Source organism: Terrapene carolina, unplaced genomic scaffold (genome assembly GCF_002925995.2).
Source record: "Terrapene carolina triunguis isolate 2854851 unplaced genomic scaffold, T_m_triunguis-2.0 Scaffold84, whole genome shotgun sequence".
Classification (NCBI taxonomy): Eukaryota; Metazoa; Chordata; order Testudines; family Emydidae; genus Terrapene; species Terrapene triunguis.
Genome location: NW_020664435.1, coordinates 7,338,291 through 7,360,013, shown reverse-complemented (window position 1 = coordinate 7,360,013; position 21,723 = coordinate 7,338,291). Strand labels below are relative to the sequence as shown.

General features: G+C 40.7%; 1 protein-coding gene across 1 annotated transcript in view; it reads right to left on the bottom strand.

The window, feature by feature from the left end:
- THRB (thyroid hormone receptor beta) overlaps window positions 1–21,723 on the bottom strand; it is a 271,485-nt gene that overhangs the window by 227,448 nt on the left and 22,314 nt on the right. The gene's annotated exons all lie outside the window — the stretch shown is intronic.

The window sequence follows — 21,723 nt, the reverse complement described above, 5'->3', positions numbered from 1 at the left end:
GCATACACACAAGGACAGAGATAAGATTGTATATTCAATTTTAACTTTTGTATTTCTGGACTCTTGAGTAACTTTTTCATTGTGCTTCTTTCCATTTAATAATGTTGATTTAACCCACATTTACATAGTATGTGTCTACCTCTAGTGGCTGATTTGCACTGCTTTGCACAAAAATGTGCTCTATATGGATGCATTCACGATCTTTTGCAGCTTGAGGGACACTTTGTTACAGGAACAGTTTCATGTAAATGGACAGAGAAAATACTAGGTATTACCTTTACAGAATTGTTCTTTTATTCATAAAGAAACCATTCAAGATTGCAGATTACAAGCAATAATGCAATCAAAATTGTTCACGGATATAGATCAGGCCAAAATAGAAATACAGTTTACTTAAAATAACTTCTACTCTATAGAGAACATTTTCCTGACAGGCTTTCCAACTGTAACACAGAATTGTTACAACAACAAATCATATACTATTAGATCCAAAACAATCTTTGTTTAAAGAACATAAGGTTGGAAAGACAAGCACTCAAAAATAAGAAAATGTCAGAATTACAGTTCCCTGTACACATTATCATAAATTCTTTGATTACATGATCACATACTAGCTTTTTCCACAGGATCCTGCCTCGTTTTGCATAGGATGGACCTGTTCTGGGAATTAATCAGGTTTTCTGCAGAGAATGAGGCCCTGTAACACCCCGGTCTCACTTGTTGCAGAAGATATGTAGCTAACAAGACTGGAAAGATTATGAAAAAAAGACAAGAAGTTGTGCCAACACATACATAATCACTTCTTAGAAAAAGAGGTTATTTCATAACAAAGGGTGCAGCTCTTCATGATGAAACAAATGCTCTGGGGAAAATTCTCCTAGATATGGAAGGGATACTGAAGTCCTCAGGTCAAGCAAACCACATGGTTTCATCATGCGGGAAGCTGAGTTGCTACATAGCAGGATCATAAAACCCCTGTATGCTGTGGAACACAGCTCCATGATTTCCTCTGCATAGAACAGAGAGAGACAGAACAAATTCTAAAGTTTGCGGAAGATACCAAGCTGGGAGGAGTTGTAAGTGCTTTGGAGGATAGGATTAAAATTCAAAATGATCTGGACAAAGTGGAAAAATGGTCTGAAATAAATAGGATGAAATTCAATAAGGACAAAGGCAAAGTACTCCACTCCACTCAGGAAGAGACAATCAGTTGCACACATACAAAATGGGAAATGCCTAGGAAGAAATATTGCAGAAATGGATCTAGGGTGTCATAATGGATCACAAGTTAAATGAGTCAACAGTGTAACTCTGCTGCTCTGTGTGCTGCCCCGCCCCCAGCACCATCCCTGCAAATCCTATCGGCTGGGGACCCGCCAATGGGAGCTGCTGGGGCGACGCTTGTGGGCACAGGCAGTGCACGGAGACCCGCTGCCACCCTCTCCCCCAGGGGCTGCAGAGACATGCCAGCAGCCAGCCGCTTCCGGGAGCAGCGTGGGGCCAAGGCAGGCGATCTGCCTGAGCCCCGCTGTGCCGCCGACCGGGAGCCACCTGTCATAAGCATATCCCAGCCAGAGCCTGCACTTGGCACCCCTTCTTACACCCCAACCCCTGCCCCAGCCCAGACCCCCCTCCTGCACCAAACTCCCTCCCAGAGCCCACACCCCTCACCCTCTCCTGCACCTCAATCCCCTGCCCCAGCCCAGACCCCCCTCCTGCACCAAACTCCCACCCAGAGCCCACACCCCTCACCCTCTCCTGCACCTCAATCCCCTGCCCCAGCCCAGAGCTCCCTCCTGCACCAAACTCCCTCCCAGAGCTTGCACCCCTCACTCCGGCACCAGGCTCAGCCTGGAGCCCCCTCCCATATTCTGAACCCCTCCCGTACCCCAACCCCCTGCCCCAGCCCAGTGAAAGTGAGTGTGGGGAGGGGGGTGAGCAACTGAGGGAGGGGGAATGGAGGGAGCGGGGTGGGGCCTCAAGGAAGGGGCGGGGTAGATCCTGGGTTGATCTTTAATACAAAAAGTGATCTTGTGTGTAAAAAGGTTGGAGACCACTGGTCTAAATAATACCTAGTCCTGCCTTGAGTGCAGGAGACTGGACTAGAAGACCTCTCGAGGTCCCTTCTAGTCCTACCATTCTATGTTTCTATGAAATAACAGGGCCCATTTTTAGCATGCTTAATTATCCTCAATTCAACTGAGCAAAACTCAAAAGGAGAAGTCACCACAGGCCACAGTCCCCCTAACCCATGCCACCAAAATGAGTGAAAGTAGCTGATGGGTTCAAAGGGAACTTCAGACCATCTTCAATAGTAAAGATATTTAGACTGCATCAAACTATTGGAATGGCAAGATGGGGGGGAAATTAAATGCATGTTTTTTGCCAAAGACTGTGCACCAAATTCTACGGTGTACAAGAATGCAACTTTCACAGAAGTCAGTAGAGTTATATGTACATAGCCATAGCCTTGCTTGTTTGGCTGGCTTTAAAAAAAAGGCTTGCCTTAAAGATTACTGTATTATACTAGTTTGTTCTATCATTCATTTGGCATTTTTATGTAATTAATGTACTAACATATAGGCTAAGATTTTTTTTTAAGTGACTATGATATTGGGTACTTCAATTTTTGGATGCTCAACTTCGGGTACCTTATGTGGGGGGACAGACAATTTTTAGGAAGTACTCAGCAGCACCTTCTGAAAATCAGATTGGCCATCCAAAAAGACAGGCACTAAATACCCATGGTCATTCTTGAAATTATTGGCCATACTGAATAGAATTTTGATTAAGTTTATATATTGCCCATATTAAGGAAGGAGTGCAGTCCAGCAGATAAGGCTCTTGTCTAGTAATAAGGAGATATGGAGTCTGTTTCTGACTCTGCCACTGAGCTGCTATGCGACCTTGAGCAGTCACTTAACCACACCACGACTCAGTTTCTCTGTCTGTTAAATTAGGATAACAACTTTTTTTTTAAACAATGCATTTTGAGATCTATGGATGAAGAGCTGAGTATTGTTATTTTAAAAGTCCATTTTATATATTATTCCTATTTCATGTTGATTTTTAGCTCAAGTCAGCAAATCCAAATGCTACTTAAAATGTGAATAGATTTGTGTACAAGTTCAGGAGCAAATACTGCACTGGGATCCACCAGTGCAGACCCCTGCAGTCATCTGGAGTTCCACCTGGAGTCAATGGATTTCACACTAGTGGATTTAGATGCAGAACTGGGACCTTAAACGGAGTCAGGGATTTATCACATCTCTAATTCTGAAACAGTAGTTGAAGAAATTACAGGTTTACAAGGGGGGGGGGGAATAATCAAATTCTGATATTTGATTCTGTACAAATATACCTCTACCTCGATATAACGCTGTCCTCGGGAGCCAAAAAATCTTACCGTGTTATAGGTGAAACCGCATTATATCGAACTTGCTTTGATCCACCGGAGTGCGCAGCCCCGCCCCTCGGAGCACTGCTTTACCGCGTTATATCCGAATTTGTGTTATATCGGGTAGCGTTATATCGAGGTAGAGGTGTATGTCAAATTCTTAAAGACAGATAAAGGTAAAAAGTGAGATTGCAAGGAAAAGCAACAAGAAATGAGAGAAACTGAAACAACACAAACTAAAGCAGCAGAGCAAGCTTTATAGGTTTAATAGAAACTTTAATACCGAAATGTTTAAGTATATTGTAGTGGAGTCATCTCGGTATGGGAGATGATGTCTCACAAAAATAGACTGGTCACCAGTTGTGATATAGAGCAGGCAGGAAAACAGGGGGGAAATTATGGCAATTCAGATTTTTTGCTCTGTTACACAGCGGTACTTTTTTCTGTTTTTTCAACTTTACCTTAGAATTTCTTTTTAAACTATTTTGTTTTCTTGCTTTTGAAATCAAAATTTTTACAACTAATTCCTTTTCATTTCAAAAATGGAAATAATTTGAAAACCCCCCACCATGTGGCTAAGCTGAGTAAGTAAATATGGCAATCTAAAAAACTCCAAAACTAAAAAAATAGACATAGAAGAAAAACAAAAAGACTCCTTTTTAATTAAAGTTTCATTGGAAATTTTCAATAAATAGAACATTTTTAAATGAAATATTTTGGTTTTTTATATAAAAAAATGAATATATATATTTTTGCCAAGGTTGAATTTAGATGGAGAAGAGGTTCAGAAATTTCAATCAGCTATGTTCCTGGCCTCAAGACTCACCTTTGGTCCCCAACCACAAGTTAATTAGTACAACTGTTTTACACTGTTTGATATCAGTATGGGATAGATTGTGCAAACTTCACAAAGGCCAGAGTAAAGGCCTGTCCTTGTTTGAAAAGGAATACTGCCTCAGGGGAACACACAATGTCCACTCCGGCCCTTGCTATAGTTAATGAAATGGCTCCCATTGACTTCAACAGGAACTGAATCAGGCCTTTCAGTCTGTGTGCTCCACTGAGCCCAGGAATTGCATCTGTGGCTGATCCTTACCTTATGGTAGTGAAGGAGTCTCTTTGTTACTCCTTCCCCAGTTCTAACCATGTATGGGCCAGGCAGAATCTAGTCCTATCTACTCAGGTCACAGTATGAATATTATGGAAGGTAACAGGGAGACATTTCACTCATTGTTTGGGGCTTGATCCAAAGTTCAATCAAGTCAACAGCATTGGGGTTTTTTCCAATCACTTCAGTGGACTTTGGATCAGGCAATCAGTTTCCTATATAGAACTCTGTTGTTTCAGTTAAAAATATAATACTGATTTTTTTTGTGGGGAAATAAGGTGGAAGTTAGAGTATTTAATGAGTTTTAAAAACTTTCTGGAACATTTCACATGATGTTAATCACTGCATTTCCTTCCTCTCATTTCAACACGTAATGATGGTCTTTTAAAGAGTCAGTTGAAAAACAATGTGAAACTTGGAACATAAACAAAAAGGGATGCTTATATGGCTATTACAGAGGACATATTTGATCAAGTCAACATCTGATCAAGGGAGAAACAACTTCATGTGATCCTAACATTCCCTTCTAAATTCCACTAGTGTCATCTTGTAAAAGTTGATGAGATAACACTCTAGGCCCCAGACCTTGCAGTAATCAGAACCTAAGTAATACACAGCTGTTTTTAAATCTCTGCATACCATGTTTATCATAATTGTATAAACAATGTAGAAATACCTAATTAGATAGATGATATTTCTATACCACTCAAGCATTGGTACTCAGATACAATAGTGATTAGAAAAAGTAGGCTATAGTGTCTAACATGACTGGTGGTTTGGGGTATCCAGCTGGAGGTATCTTAGAGGAGCTTGCTTTTTTGAAAATGCTGAGCAGCTGCCCCCTGAAACCTCAGACCCCCCTGAAGGCGTCTCAAGTTGGGCAACAAAAAATGGAGGCACCCAATCTCTCTGGTCAGTTTTGAAAATTTAGGTCTTCTAGTTATATATATATATATATATAAACTAGATTAGAGCCCTGTTGGCTTTTTTGTATTGTAATGTTAAGAGAACTCAAAATATATTTTTAAATAGGAAAGTGAAAATTATTTAAATGTTAATACTCCTCCCCCCCCCCCCCCCCTTTCCCCCCCCCCCGTTTAAATAAGTCTTCTGAGATAGAAGCCTCATTGCCACAATGCCATTATATCGAAGAGGATTCTCCTCTGGGCATGTTTTAAAGTTCAAACCATATTTCTTAAAGAGCCACCTGTTTGGTGGAGGCAGAGAAGTCAGTGATAGAAGAGGTCTGCTAGATTATCTAGCCCACCTCCAGGCCAGTGTAATATCATTCCATATTCTCTGGTTGCAGGTGTTTTGTTCAGTCTAGATTTAAATGTTTTCCATCTCTTCTCTTAGAAGCCTCTTCCACAGCTTAATAGATCTCACTCTCATGAAGATTTTCCTGGCATTCAGACTAGATTTCCCCCTTTCTTAATTTCATCCTATTACTGCTATTAATATCAACCTTTATTATGCTGAATAATTCCTTTCCCTCCTTGAGTGTTGTTCCTTTCAGATATTTGCAGATAATTATGTTGCACTCTCTTCCCCTCACCAGTAGCTATGTATATACTTCCCTATAGTCTCTCCTCATGTCATTCTCTCCAGTCTCCTTATTTTTGTAACTCTTTTCAGAATGCAGAAAGTACATTTCTAAGACTGGTCACATCAGGGCCATAGAAAGAGGGAGGAAGATAGAGACTGACTATAACATCCCTGTGCAGTATTGTATACAGTCATATGTTATACAAGCAAAAAAGTCAGTGTACTATATTACAAAGCATTGTCTAACTTGCTTTTAGGGTGACCAGATGTCCCAATATTTGGGGCTTTGTCTTATATAAAGTCCTGTTACCCCTCACCCCTTGTCCCGATTTTTCACACTTGCTTTCTACTATTACCCTTAAGCTATTTCTGCTTTACTGGTTCCAATTTTCTCCCTCCAATTTAGTATCTCAGTTCAGGCCAAATACTTGTTCTCTCCTGCATTGTTAAACTATGGCTCAGAACAAATTTTGCCAGCAGTGCAACCAATGCCAAGCAGCTGCCCTGTAATGGAAAATCTAGGCCCGGATAGCTCAACATGCCTGAATTTTATATTTAAATCAAACTGAACAAACATTCCTTAAGTCATGGGAATTATGAGAGCAAAAAAAGATGTGTATATAATATATAGACAAACAAAAATAGCTAACAATTATTTATTTTGGAAAGAAAATAAAGATTATCGAATCAAACAAAAGCATAATCTCTGAAGAATATAGAAACTGAAAGATAAGATGATGCAATGTTATCAGGTGCTCTATACATAAAGATAAGTATATGTAATGTACCAAATACAACAATCATTTAAAAATACTGTATTCTGTATTACTGGTGATCATATGCTACATTTGTAGAATTTTCATAATGTTGACTAGAAAATATTAATGTGCATCAAAAGGAAAGAACTCAATTATTTCCTTGAAATACCAGCATGACCAATTAACTAAATGTCTTTTGTGAACCCTTGAATTTATGTGTCACTTATACCAACTTTTAATAAAGATAACAGTTACAAATGACATGGAAAAAAATTAACTAAATTTCCATATTACAGCAGTAACAAATGGCCCATTAAAAGTCTGAGGAGGACCAAGAAGTTGTTCAAAACAAACATGTGCATAAATCTCAGTTCCAATGTCAATATTTTAGGCTTAGTAGTCCTATATTTTGTATAAACAGCTACTGTGTTGGCATGATACAGTGGCAGGTCACTTGAAATAGGAATCAAGTCCAAAACATGGGTGGAAGATCAAAACATGGGTTGGCTGATCAAAAACTATATTCTAATTTTGAGGGGGTAAAGAAAACTGCATAGCAAAAAAAGTTGTATTTGAGTCAGGTAAAGAAGTAGATTGACAAACATATCCGTTGTTGGGCCAAATGATGGCAAAACCTCTCTCAGTTTAAAACATAGCAATGGTTTGTTATTAAAATGAATGCTATGAAAAGTACTTGGCAAATCTATAAAATTAAGTCAGCACAATTTCTTTTGTGGGGGAGGAGGAATTATTACTAATAAATATTTATATTACCATAGTACACCGCCTGCCACAATTAGGGCCCCTTTGTGCTAGCCACTGAGCAAATACTTAGAAGACACAGTTTACTCAAACAATTTCAATTTAATCCAAACATTTAACTCTTCTTTGTCATGATTAAATAACTAATGCTACACTTGTCTATACATCATCTTGGCAAAAAAAAAATTCTAATTAACCCATCTAGATTATTATTAAAAGGACATGGTCAATTTACAACTTAGATTATAAGTAAAATGACACTGTCATCTTAAAAATATGTTGTGAACAAATAACTTGACCTGCAATACTGATAACCCCTTAAAATTGTTAAACATCAAGGACTGTCAACAGGCAATTTGTTACTATTTTTGCTCTGTATGTCCTTTCTATCCCTCCCCTATTTATCCCAGCTCAAACAATAAAAACCAGTGAGTACATCTACACTCCATGCTTCTTTTGGCAGTGTGGAGTATATACCTGGCTATGACATACCAGTGTAGGCAGTGATGCAAGGGTTAGGCAAGTACAATAATGGCATACCTGAATGGGGTGGGCATACCTTACACGGCCCTCTACTCACTTAACCATGCCTTCCCATCCCATCCACAGTGCCTGCACTAGTCCCCCAGCTTAGCCTTTCCCTGCGGCCTCCTCCTTACCAGGGCCTTTCACGGACGTACAGCTACACACCACAGTGCAGACACAGCTTGCTTTTCACTGCTCTGTGTAACTACACATACCCTACACACCTATGATGCCAGGGATGCGTAGTGTAGACGTATCCTGTGAACCGAGTTTCACTTGCACTTACAGTGAATTTCACTTTCAGGTTATCAGTGCAGCATTGTTTGCGTTTCTAACATTGCTGGGAAATGTTTTTGTTTAAACACACCTATTTTCAAATGAATTTTAAAAATTGATATTGGAAGCATTTAAAAACTATTTTCTCCCAATATTTCAATTTTGGGCCACATTTAAATTCACACTGTCCTTTTAAATATTTACTCTAACTGATTTTTAGCATTGAAATGAGAATAATTTCACCTCTCAGTCACTAGAGTGATTATTTATTTATTGTTATTAATAGCATTATTAGGAACTTGCTTGAAGAAATTATCTTCCAACTATTTATAATCAGAGAAGCTAAGTGATAGCTCAAAGTCAGTTGGCATTTATCCATCACACATCCTCTTGGGAGCTCAAGAATGCCATTCTAATATTGTCAAGGGAGGGATTAACACTGCTATTGCTTTATTTCCATGTGTCCCTATCACGTTTTCTAGGCTCAATCATAAAGCTCTAAATTTTAAAAAATCCATTTGAAAATCTATCAAAAAGGCATAAATCAAACAAGATTCCTAAAAGACTTTCCCACTTCAGACAGGCTCCAAATCCTCCAAAGATGCAACATGAATAAGCTTCTCAACTATACTGTATCATGCTCTGGCACATCAACCTGTCTTCCCCTGATTAACCCTGCTACCCAGGTGGGAAGACAGGTGAGCCTTGCATTAGTCACATATCACTGTGCAATTTTCCTCCCACCTTTATCCACATAGCACTTCTTCCACATCATCATACACGTTGTGAAACTGGAATCACAGCTCTTGTTTTCCATAGAGGTGTCGGTCAATTTCAGTCGTATTGTTAGCTTGAAAATGTCTGCAGTGATAGAGCTCTCAAATTCTTCATGGATGCTATTCTTATCAAGTTTAGGTTTTAGAGTTTAGAAAAAAACGTATACACACACACACACTTTAAGGTCTGAGTTTTCAGAATTCTAATTTGCAAACTTTTTTTTTTAGAGTAGGTAGACACACAGCTAACACTGCAGGAACTCAATATTATTATTTCTTAAGCACTGGTTTGCTTGATACTGTACAGGACAAGAAATAAACACAACACCCTGGCCTGCTGTGTTCTCAATGTAAGGCCATGATCCTGCACACTGCTCCATGCTGGTGCACTCTCGGTGCCTACTACAGCACCACTGACTTCAATGGAACTGTGCACAGATGTGGGGTGTTCCACCCATGCAAAGCAACTCGCAGGAACTGGGACTAAAGAAACACAGATTGGATAAAACAAGATGCATTGGGAAACCCATTAGAAAGCAAAAATGTATGGCACCCAGATTATAGGTTTGATCTGATAGGTCTGGAGCTGTGACGGTTGCTTATTTTAAATACCTTTCTTGCACCATCAATTCATTTATTTAAATTTTACTGCCATGATTGTTGGGAACAAAATTAGTCTTTCCAACATAGTAACACTCCCATATTGGTTAAGAAACACAAGGATGTGTTTTGAATTCTAATGCTCTGTAGGTAATTTAAAAATCAAACACCCGTTTACATATCTAATTGACAATTTATTACACACAAATAACACGCATTTTAACATATCAAACTTTTATAAAGTAAATTATGGTAAGTTACTTGATAAGTTACATAAATTCTATTACTTTTTACAGCACACCTTTTAAACACAAACACTTCTATTATATGGCATTCAAAGTGTTTTGTCTCCTAAACTGCCTCCTCTTGATTTGTCTCCCTTTCATTCAGTCCTAACATACTTTAAAATTGAAAAACATTTTTCATAATGTGATGTGGCAACTTTTGCTCTCTGTTATATTGGTGTAAACTCAGAGTAAGTCCACTGATAGAGGCAGGGATGAGAAGCCTGAGTGGAGTCTGGGACTGTGTAGGCAAGAAAAATGGGACTGGAACAAGGGGTCGGTGGTGGGGAAGGAACAAGGATAGGTTGAAAGGGCCAGGGCAAAAAGGGCCAAGCTTGTGTGGAACGGAGAGAAGAGTCTGTGCATGTTAGAACACATTCCCCTCCAGAGCCTGAAATGTAATCCAAGATTACCGCATCTCACCACTCCTCTGCTGTCAGCGACTGTGTCCATACAAACCATTGGCAACGTATGTCCCTCATCCCACTCCAGTTCTGGTTCACACAGAAGATGACAACCTACTATTGCTATCATTTACTCTGTTAGCCCAAATGGCAATGGTCTGTGCACTGGATCTACAGGTTCCAATCCCATGGTGATCCATGTGGGTGTTAATATGATGTCACATGATGGAATTTGTTTTTTCAGCTTGCTTTTTTTAAAAACCTTGGAAATTACACACACAAAAATGTTAAAAGAATATTATTAAAGTTGCAGTGTCAAGAACTGAAAAGAAAATGACAAGATTGCTTTTGAGACCTTAATTCGGCCCTGTTGTGCACATGCAATATGAGCCAGGCTTTAATTATACAATCACATACTATTTTTGCCACAGGAGATCTTGCCACGGTCAATCTTGGGTTACATTTCAGGCTCTAGAGGGGAACGTGCTCTAAGCTGCACAGACTCCTCTGTCTGTTCCACCCAAGCTTGACCCTTTCTGCCCTGTTCCCTGCAATCTGTCCTTGTTCCTTCCCCACCCCTGGCTCCTTGTTCCAGTCCCATTTTCTTTGCTTACACAGTCCCAGACTCCACTCAGGCTTCTCATCCCTACCTCTGGAGTTTTCTGAGGGTTGTATAGTGAAGGAGCCTGTTGTCTGTAGGACCACTGCCTCAGTTACTGCAGAAGTTCGTAGCTGTGTACTGAATGAGGCAAGGGTTTTCAGGAAGAGAAAGGATGGTCTCATGGTTAAGGCAGTTGAATACTATCCTGAAGAACTGGAATCTATTCCTGCCTCTGCCACAGAGTTCCTGTGTGATGCTAGTCAAGTCACTTAAGCCAAACTTGTCACAGCGATCACTAGTTGTGTATTCCTCGTTGTCTGGGTGCCCAACATGATAACTTGGGGTCTGATTTGCAGAAGTGCTGAGCACTCACAGTTGTAATAGAAATTAATGGGAGCTCTGCTTGAATATATAAAGTGCTACATAATGCTAGGTACTCTGAAAAATCAGGTCCTAATAATCTCAAATTTAAACCCCCAAATTAGTGGACACTTCTGACCTTAATTTCCGTGCCCCTGTTCCACATATGTAAATGGGAGGTACTGCCCCATCCCCACCTCACAGGAATGTTGTAAAGATAAATTAGTTAATGTTTGTGAAGCACTCAGTTACTATAGTGATGAGCACCATAGAAAAGTCCACGAGGAAATAAATTAATTTCTTCAGAGCAGGGTTTGACTAGTGTACAGTAAATAAGGCTTGAGGCCACGCATTGAACAATGAGGAGAAAACAAAATATTTAACAGCTGCTCATTACGTGAGCACTGTCTATCCTGTGCACTGAATGAGGCAGACGTCCTGTGGAAAAATAGTATGATTCTGCAATTAAAGACTATCAGAGTGCATATGCACTCAATTGTCTTCACGCTCAAGTCCCTTCACGACCTATCCCCTCCCTACCTATCATCTCTCATTCAGTATCCAAAGGTCAACTCCCTCCTTTAATCAGCCCCTAATGGCAGCCTCCACTGTCCACGTGTTACATTTTCAAACAATGTGCTTTGTGCTTTCTGCCATGCTGCTCCCCAGGCCTCGGAGAACCTCCCAGAAATATCAGCAAAACTCTCTCATCTTTCAAATCCCTCCTTAAAACCATGATGACTATAAAAAACTTGACAACAGTTAGGCTATTGGTGTGCTGAGGCCACAGCAGTATTGTCTCATTGTTTCCTTGTATTCCCCGTCAGTCTGTCTGCATCCATCTGTTGTTTCTTGTCTTATACTTAGATTGTAAGCTCTTTGGGGCAGGGACTGTCTTTTTGTTCTGTTTGTACAGTGCCTAGCACAACGTTCTCTTGATCCATGACTGGGGATCCTAGGTGCTAGAGAAATACAAAGAAATAATAGTAATAATAATAATCATCAATAATAAGGTTACAAAGACAACCTGAATCTGGCTTAACTTTTGAGTGCTTGAGTGTGCAATAGTTGAAGTAACACTGGAGAAACCTACCCTGGACCTTTCAGTTCTAGCCAACTATCACCAGTGTAAAACCTCCCATTCCTGTGCAAATTAACAGAGAATCTAGTACAGCAGCCAGTTACAAACTCAGCTTACCGAAGCTGACATTCTAGACACAGCACAATCTGGACTCAGGCCAGGACACAAAACTGAAACTGCCTTAGTGCCGCTGATGGATGATCTCCATTTGTCAATGGATAGAGCACAGACATCATTTCTCATCCTCCTGTAGCATTCTGCACTATTCATCACAAGATTCTACTGTCTCACCCGAGAGAGGTGGCAGGAATCTCGGGTAATGAGCGAATATGGTTTGAGTCCTTCCTGGAAGGATGCACCCAACGAGTAGTGATAGGGAAATTGCACCTCTACCCCTCACTTGTGGAGTTCCACATGGATCAATTCTCTCTCTGTTCCTTTTTAATATCTACATGCAACCACTAGGTGAATTGATCAGACAACATGAACTCAAGCACCAGCAGCATGCAGATGGTACTCTACTCTATATTCTTTACCACATACAACCACACCACTACCACCAAAATGGTCCAGTGCTTGGATGAGATCAGCTCATGGATGAGGAACACCTGGCAGAAGCTGAACCCAAACAAGACAGATGATGCTGGTAGGCATAGGAAAGTGCTTTGAAGAGCTTGCAGCCACAGTACAGTCTCCATTGGTTGAAGAACACATCCACAATTGGTCAATTCCATCCATAGTCTAGGAGTACTCTTGGATTCCTTGCTGATGCTAAGCTGCCACATAGCGCTACTCGCAAATGCTGCTTTCTACCATATCCATTTGGCTAGAAAACTCCATCCCATTCTGGTGAATGAAGACTTGGCCTCAGTTAGCATGCTTTTGTCACCTCTCGGCTGGATTACAGCAATGCAATATACCTGGGCCTGAAGCATTCAGCTCCAAGTAGTACAGAATGTTGCAGCAAGTCTCCTCAGCAACTGAGGCTCCCGTGAACATATCAAACCCATCCTCTGCTCTCTATGCTGGCTTCCCATAGAATTTTGAATCAAGTTCAAGATTTCAGTCCTTTTCTTCAAAGCACTCCATGGCTAGAGCACAGGATAGCTAAAAGCTCATCTAAAGCTCTGGCACAAAAACCACAGTCGACAACTACACTCCTCTGGCACAATGGAATTCACTACAAGAAGAATAAGTTTGTTTGTGTGAGAGACAGAACTCTCCACAGGGGTAGTCCAAGACTCTGAAATGAACTCCCCCAGGAATAAAAGGACCACAACAAACTTCATCACTTTCCGCTCCAAGTGCAAAACACATTTATTTGACCTTGTCTTCTCTACCATAAACATACAGCAATAGGCATATTAATATTTAAAAAAACAAAAACCCCACACACTACCAATCTAAGATACCCTATCGCTCATGCTTCTCCCTATGAGGAAAGGTTGAGAGAACAAACAACATGACAGATGTGTAGTCATGCTGCTTAACACACTCCTGGAAGGTGCTCCGATACTATCGTGGTGAGTACAGTATAAGAACCTATATAGAATACAATAAAAATATATTTAAGTAGCAGCTTTCATACAAACTGTATCCCCAAAATTTTAGTGTCAACATTTAAAAAATTAAAGCAGAGGGAACGTGAAATGATGGGTCAGGGAAGGAAGATGTTTTTCAGATGAAACTTGAAACAAATGGTAAATCAAGGAAGCAGAGGGCTGCATGAAAGCTATCCCCAATGGCAAAAGTTGCAGGGGAGAAGGCTCTCGAAGTAAGAGTGGTGACATCATATGAAGGGCCAGAGGGGAAGTGAACACTAGATAAGCAGAGATCTGTGAAGTAAGCTGGAACAAATCCATGGATAGTTTTAAATTTTGAACTAGATCCTAAAATGAATGAAGAGTTGGAAGAATTATTTTAAGACAGGCGTGATAATGTCACACTTCTTTGTATGGCTAAGAAGGTAAGCAGCCTTCAGCACAGTCTGATGTCTGGAGAACTGGCTTGAATAAACTAGAGAGAAAGGAGTTAGCATAGTCTAGGCAAGAAGAGATACTGTAAACTCATTGGATAGCAGCAGAGTTGGGGTAAAATCAGTAACATACTAAGGAGGACAAGATGCAGGGACAGCAAAAGTGGAGATACACAGATTTGTAGATATAGAAGATGTGGGAGGAGAAAAAGCACAGAGTCCAGGAGTATTCTACAGCTGTAAAGAGGGGAGACAAATGTAAGGCTTGACAATGGTATTGATCCACTACTAGATGGAAATGGTAGAATTATCAATGATGATGCAGAAAAGGCAGAAGTGTTCAATTAATATTTCTGTTCTGTACTTCGGGAAATAAAAACAGATGGTGATAACACTCTTTCCATTCAACCAGGATCTCTGGATGATGTTAAACAGAAACTGCTGAAGGTAGATATCTTTAAGTCAGCAGGTCCAGATAATTTGCACCCAAGAGTTTTAAAAGAGAAGGCTGAGGCGCTTGCTGGACTGTTAATGTTGATTTTCAATAAGACTTGGAGCACAGGGGAAGTTCCAGAAGACTGGATGAAAGCTAATGTGTCAGTTTTTAAAAAGGGTAAACAGGATGACCCAGGTAATTACAAGCTTCTCAGTCTGACATCCATCCCAGGTGAGATAAAGGGGGGTAATTTAATTAATGCAAATAAACATGCATTTATAGAAAATAGATCCTGTCAAATTAAGATGATTTTTTTTTTTTAAATGAGATTACAAGTTTGGTTGATAAAGGTAATCGTGCTGACGTAATATACTTCTGTAAAGGCATTTGCCTTGGTACGGCATAACATTTTGATTAAAAAGCTAGAATGATATAAAATTAATACGGAGTACATTAAATAGATTAAAAACTAGCTAATTGATTGATGGGTCTCAAAATGTAATTGTAAATGGAGAATCATCACTGAGTGGGTGTGTTTGCAGTCGGGTCCTGCAGGGACCAGTTCTTGGCCCTATGCTATTTAACATTTTTATCAATGACCTGGAAGAAAACATAAAATCATCACTTATAAAGTTCGCAGATGACATAAAAACTGGGGGAGAGGTAAATAATGAAGGGGACAGGTCACTGATTCAGAGCAAACAATATGCATTTTAATATGACTAAGTGGAACTGTATACATCTAACAACAAGGAATGTAAGCAATACTTACAAGATAGGGGACTCCATCCCAGGAAATAGTGACTCTGAAAAAAAGATTGAGGGTGTGTGGTGGATAATCAGCTGAACATGAGCTCCCAGTGTGACACTGCGCCAAAAGAGCTAGTGCAATCCTGGGATGCATGCACAGGAGACTATCAAGTAAGAGTAGAGAGGTTATTTTACCTCTATATTTGGCACTAGTATGACAGCTGTTGGAATACTGTGTCCAGTTCTGGTATCCATAGTTCAAGAGGAATGTTGATAAATTGGAGAGGGACCAGAGAAGAGACACGGGAATGATTAAAGGATTAGAAAACATGCCTTATAACGAAAGACTCAAAAAAAAAAAAAAAAAAAGTCTATTTCTCTTAAAGAGAAGATTAAGGGGTGACTTGATTACAGTCTATAAGTATCTACATAGGGCTCTTTAATCTAGCAGAGAAAGGTATAGCACAGTCCAGTGGCTAGAACTAGAAGCTAGACAAATTCAGACTGGAAATAAGGCATACATTTTTAAAGTGAGGGTAATTAACGATGGGAACAATTTGCCAAGGGTCATGATGGATTCTCCATCACTGACCATTTTTAAAATAAGACTGATTAATAAATAAAATAAATAAATAAAAAAAAAGAGAGAGAGATGCTCTCGGAATTATTTGGGGGAAAGTCTGTGGCCCGCATTATACTAGATTATCACAATAGTTCCTTCTGGTCTTGGAATCTATTAAGTGTCAAGAAGGAAGATGGGGGGAGTTTGGATTTGTTTCCAAGATGCTGCTCTTGCCTAGAGAAACACTTGTGCCATGTGAAAATCTTCTTTAAAATTCTTAACTAAGTACATACAATTATCTAAAAATTTGCACTTGCCTTATAGTTCACCCTGGTGATCCAGTTCTAAATCAAAGCTAGAAGCTAGTTCACCAATATTTTCCTCTTTCTTCAATTACTCCTTTTTTTAATAGTACCAAGTTCACACTGAAGCATATTACAGGGTCAAATGGAGTTATTGTTGTACGTGACCAAGTGCTCTATAATGAAATCTGTGTATCACAGTTCATTTATAGCACTATTTATTTCTACAAAGAAATCTGGGCTGCACTGAAAGGTCGCTTACCAGTCATGGAGATTTGTTAAAAATCATGGATAAAAGATAATTGATTCTGATAGACAGTTTTTTAACAATGTATTTCATCCATGCAGCTTGATTCTACAAAGACTATTACTCTTTATTCATGAAACAAATGGAAGTTTTGCATTTTGACTACACATTCACATCCTTCTTTCTACTTATCTTTTACATAGCTTGACTCTTAGGACAATTGATTCCTTTACTCCTCCCAATGGAAAACAAAACCCTAATGTATTGGTTTAGATTCACCTGAGGACACAGGACAACTTTGTGATCCAGAAACATCAGGCTACTTTCATCCATATACCCTACTTATATTATAATAGCGATTTTATTTTGTGTGTGAAATTGATTAAGGCTCTGCACAGTAGCTACTATACATTCAGAGTTACTTGAGGATATATATTATGTCTTGCCTGCAATTTCACCCACATCATTGGGTTACAGCAAGCTAATTTATCCCGTAATTGTAGAACAGTCTTATTTCCTAATAATCTACAGTGGGCTACTAAAATAAAATTAGATAGGTCTTTATAATTAGAATGCTCAGAATCAGTCACTTATTTAAAAAGCACCCATCATCTTTTCTTACAATAGCAATTGGACAAGATTCAGTGTGTCAGATGCTTCTTGGTAGTAGAACAAAAAATTGGAGGGGATAACAAGAGGACTGACTCTTTCCCCCAATCTTTCCACCTAAGTTTTATTCTCTAATCATAAAGGAGCTTAAAGTAAAGAAGTCCTGATAAGCAATGGAAACAAACACATGAAAGAGACAGTTTATGTAAAGCTCAATAATTATTAATTATTAATTAATTAATTAATTCAAAATGTCCCTTTGGGCAACATGCAACTAGTAGAACAACAGTCTTGAAAACATACCAAATATTCTTATACTGAGTTATTATATGGTCTGCTGCATGAATGCATAACAAAGGCTTTTGTAATAAGCGCATTATTTGTGTATGGCATAATGACATGACATACTTAGCACTGTAGAATACACAAAAGTAAGAGTCTATCTGAAAGAGGATACAAACTAAGGTGTTAAGTCAGTAAACAGATATAATGATGACTATATTTCTAACCATGCAGAGTTCTATTGACATGGGCCTAAATGTTTACGCTAGCACATCTGTTTGTGGCCTTGGAACCCAAATGGAAGAGACTTGGGTATGTGCAAAAAGAACAGGAGTACTTGTGGCACCTTAGAGACTAACAAATTTATTAGAGCATAAGCTTTCGTGGGCTACAGCCCACTTCACTTGCAAAACTAGGAAAGGAGGCAGAAGGAAAAGAATATGGAAAACTACAAATATATGTTTGGTGGGTCCTTAAATACCTGGTCTGATGGCAGAGCACACAATAAATTGAGGTTTTCCAAATTTTCAGTGGTTTGAGCATTGGCCTGCTAAACCCAGGGTTGTGAGTTCAATCCTTGAGGGGGCCACTTAGGGATCTGGGGCAAAAATCAGTACTTGGTCCTGCTAGTGAAGGCAGGGGCCTGGACTTGATGACCTTTCAAGGTCCCTTCCAGTTCTGTGAGATAGGCATATCTCCATATATTAAATTTAGGACCTAACGATACAGATATGCCTAACACTCCGCACACAGATTGCCCCATGCTGTGCAGAATGATAGGTGGAGGTGTTCAGCTGCCTCTCCAGCAACATTTCCTGTCTTCCTCCAGATCGTAGGAGGAGCTCCAGGGGTCCTGGTATACAGGCAGGGAGAAGGTCAAGCCCAGGGAGACAATGTATCTACACCTTAATCCTCTGCCAACCCAGTGCAGATCAGGATGAAAAAATAATATTCCCATCTATTTCCATGCCCTCTCTTTCCCTCAAAGTGGAGAACCTACTTAAAGAACCACACTGCTTGGGTGGGGGAATTAGAGCTCCCAGACACCTAGATGCAGCACTGAGGTATATGATCTCCACAAAAATGTCATTAGCCTTTCATAGATCCTTTTCAAAGCCTCAGCCTATTTATTCAACCCTGTGTCTTGCTTTTATATCCACTCTGCTTTTCTGTTCATACCCCTCTGTTTTTATAGTAACAAAGAAACACCAAATGCAGAAAGTGAAACCCTGAAACGGGGCTGACCTGAAGAAATCCCCACCTTTAGAAGGGCCACCCTGACTAGCCACACCCTGCCATTAACAAACAAGATTCTGGCTCCAGGGCCTCCTGCTCCACACCAGCGAGCTTTGTTGGGGTTTTATCCCCTTATTTCCTTCCAAACAAAACAGAACTCAAATCCTGTTGTAGTAGACACAAAGTATAACAAACTTTTGAGATTTTTTTTTTAAACGTCATTGATTTTTCTTCTCCCTCCTTTTCTCCCAAGCTGGAGAATAACTAAAAAGTTTTTACATGTAGCTGAGGGAATAGTCCTGTTCTTCATTAACAATTTATGCTGATAAAAACAGAGAGAGGGAGAGAGATTATGGGTAGAAGTCCCCAACACACTTTGGTTAGCATGAATTACCAACTGTTGCAATAATTTATATTCAAAATGTAGATGCTACAATTAAATAAGCTTCTCCCACACAAAATAATGCACCGCCTGGTCCCTGCCCGATCACTTAATACGTTTCATATGAGTGGCTACAAACATCTTTAGAATCCCCTGTCACATAACTTACTCATCATGGAAACTTCCACTCTGTACCAGCATCGCACCGGTAATGATGCCAAAGACATTTTACAATGATTTTGTCAACAACTCGACACAGGCTGTGCGGAGCCATCACCCTCTTTAAATATTAAAAACAAGACAACCATATATCATGATGAAATAATCCCAAGGGGGGGGGGGATCACCATTAACTGTATAAGAGACACACTCACGCGGCTGTTGCCTTTCCCACGGATCAAGGCTAAGCACAGTAGCGGAGAGGTAATGAAAACTATTCTTATTACACCCTCCCTCCACAACAAGAAATTATTATTTGAGAAATATGATCTTAAAATCCCATGCAGGGACCTCCCTGCCTTTGAAACCTGACTGCAATACTTGGGAGCCTGTTGTAATTTAATAAGACTTAATTGACTCAGGTTCTAAAAATATCTTGAATACAACCTTTTAGCCTGAGTAACATCTGTCTACAGCTGTGCCTTTGGCCAAGCACCGACGTAAAGTCTTGTCCATGTCCCCAGTTAATATATATTTGTATTTTTCCCCCCGGAGGATTGAGAGAGCCAGGAAATCACTTACCCAGAGATGAGGGTTTCCTTCTCAGCTATTTCACTCCTTAGCTTATAAAACGTGTCATCATGTTTTAAGGCGTACTCTCTCTCCCCCCTCCCCCACAAACACACACACACACACACACACTCCTTCCCCGCCTGGTGCCCAACTCCTGAGTCAGTGTCACTCCTCGAGCCGGTCGCTGTCTCTGGATGTGACCTGGATTCCCCCCGCGCCCCCACCGGGAGCCGGAGACACAGCAGCTGCAGCGTGGAAAGGAAAGGAAAGGCCAGTGGCGGCTCAGCTGAGCCTGCCCCAGCAGCCCCGTCACCCCGCACGGCGGCACTAGAGTAGGGAAGAGAGGCGGTGTAAAGGGACCGCCAAGCGCGGCCAAATCAGGACCCTGGGAGCCTGCTACTGCTGGGGTCCCCCCGGCACCCCCACGCCCCGAGGACGGACGGACAGAGCGGACCCGCTCCCTTTTCTGACCTGCCGTAGGGGGCTGCGCGTCCCAGCGCCCAGCCTCTAGTTCTCGCCGCGAAGCAACACAGCCCAAAACAAAGCGACACTGAATTATGCAACGCGCAGCCCCGCGCATGGCTCAGCTCTCCCCCCGGGCTGGAACAGTTTGTGTTTGCAATTCCCACCTAGTCGGCTCATCCCAAGTGGGGAGCTGTACACAGTATTGGCGAGCAGTGGGGGGAGAGACCAGGTACTCCACGGTCCCACTGCAAAACGCCTGAGCCTCACCTACTTCAGAGCCCGCCTGACATCCACAGCCATGGTCAAAGCCTCGCAAGGCACACTGCAGACCACTTGTGGCTATGCTAGCTCAGCCCTGCTCTAACTCCCCCACAACACCTGGGCTGCTCTCCAGCGTCCCGGTTTCCAGAGGAAAGGAAAATAACAACTACCTTATCTCCACCAGGGAGCCCACCACCTCCGGGGGTGTGTTGTAAAGGGCAGAAAAGCGTTTACAGCCCTATCCATCGCTCTGCCTGCCAGTGCCCCTCTGGCTTTGGGCAAATCGCCTCCTCTCTCTACCACAGTCTGATCCTGATCCTGCTCCCCCTGAGAATTGATGGTAAGAAAACTACCACGGGGAAGGAGCCGGCCCTAGTTACGGTATCTTAAGTATTCATTATCCCCATTTCTAATCTCGCAGCTGTATGTATTAGGAGGATCTATTAGTCAATTCTTGCACTGCTCTTTCACCGTGCTACGTAAGGGGTATTCAAGCTTATTTTTTAAAAAAAACCCTAATCAAGTATTTTAAAATAAAAAGTGAAAATTTAAACCAATTATAGCAACTTAAGTACTGTGAGAATTTCACAGATAGATTCTCTCTGAGCTAAAACGTTGATTCTCATCAAAAATGTTAACTAATGTCAAAGAGAAAAGCTTCAGAGTAGCAGCCGTGTTAGTCTGTATCCGCAAAAAGAACAGGAGTACTTGTGGCACCTTAGAGACTAACAAATTTATTAGAGCATAAGCTTTCGTGGGCTACAACCCACTTCTTCGGATGCATATTGAGTGAAACATATCGAGGAGATATATATGCACACATACAGAGAGCATGAACAGGTGGGAGTTGTCTTACCAACTCTGAGAGGCCAATTAAGTAAGAGAAAAAAAACTTTTGAAGTGATAATCAAGGTAGCCAAGTACAGACAGTTTGATAAGAAGCAAGTGTGAGAATACTTACAAGGGGAGATAGATTCAATGTTTGTAATGGCTCAGCCATTCCCAAT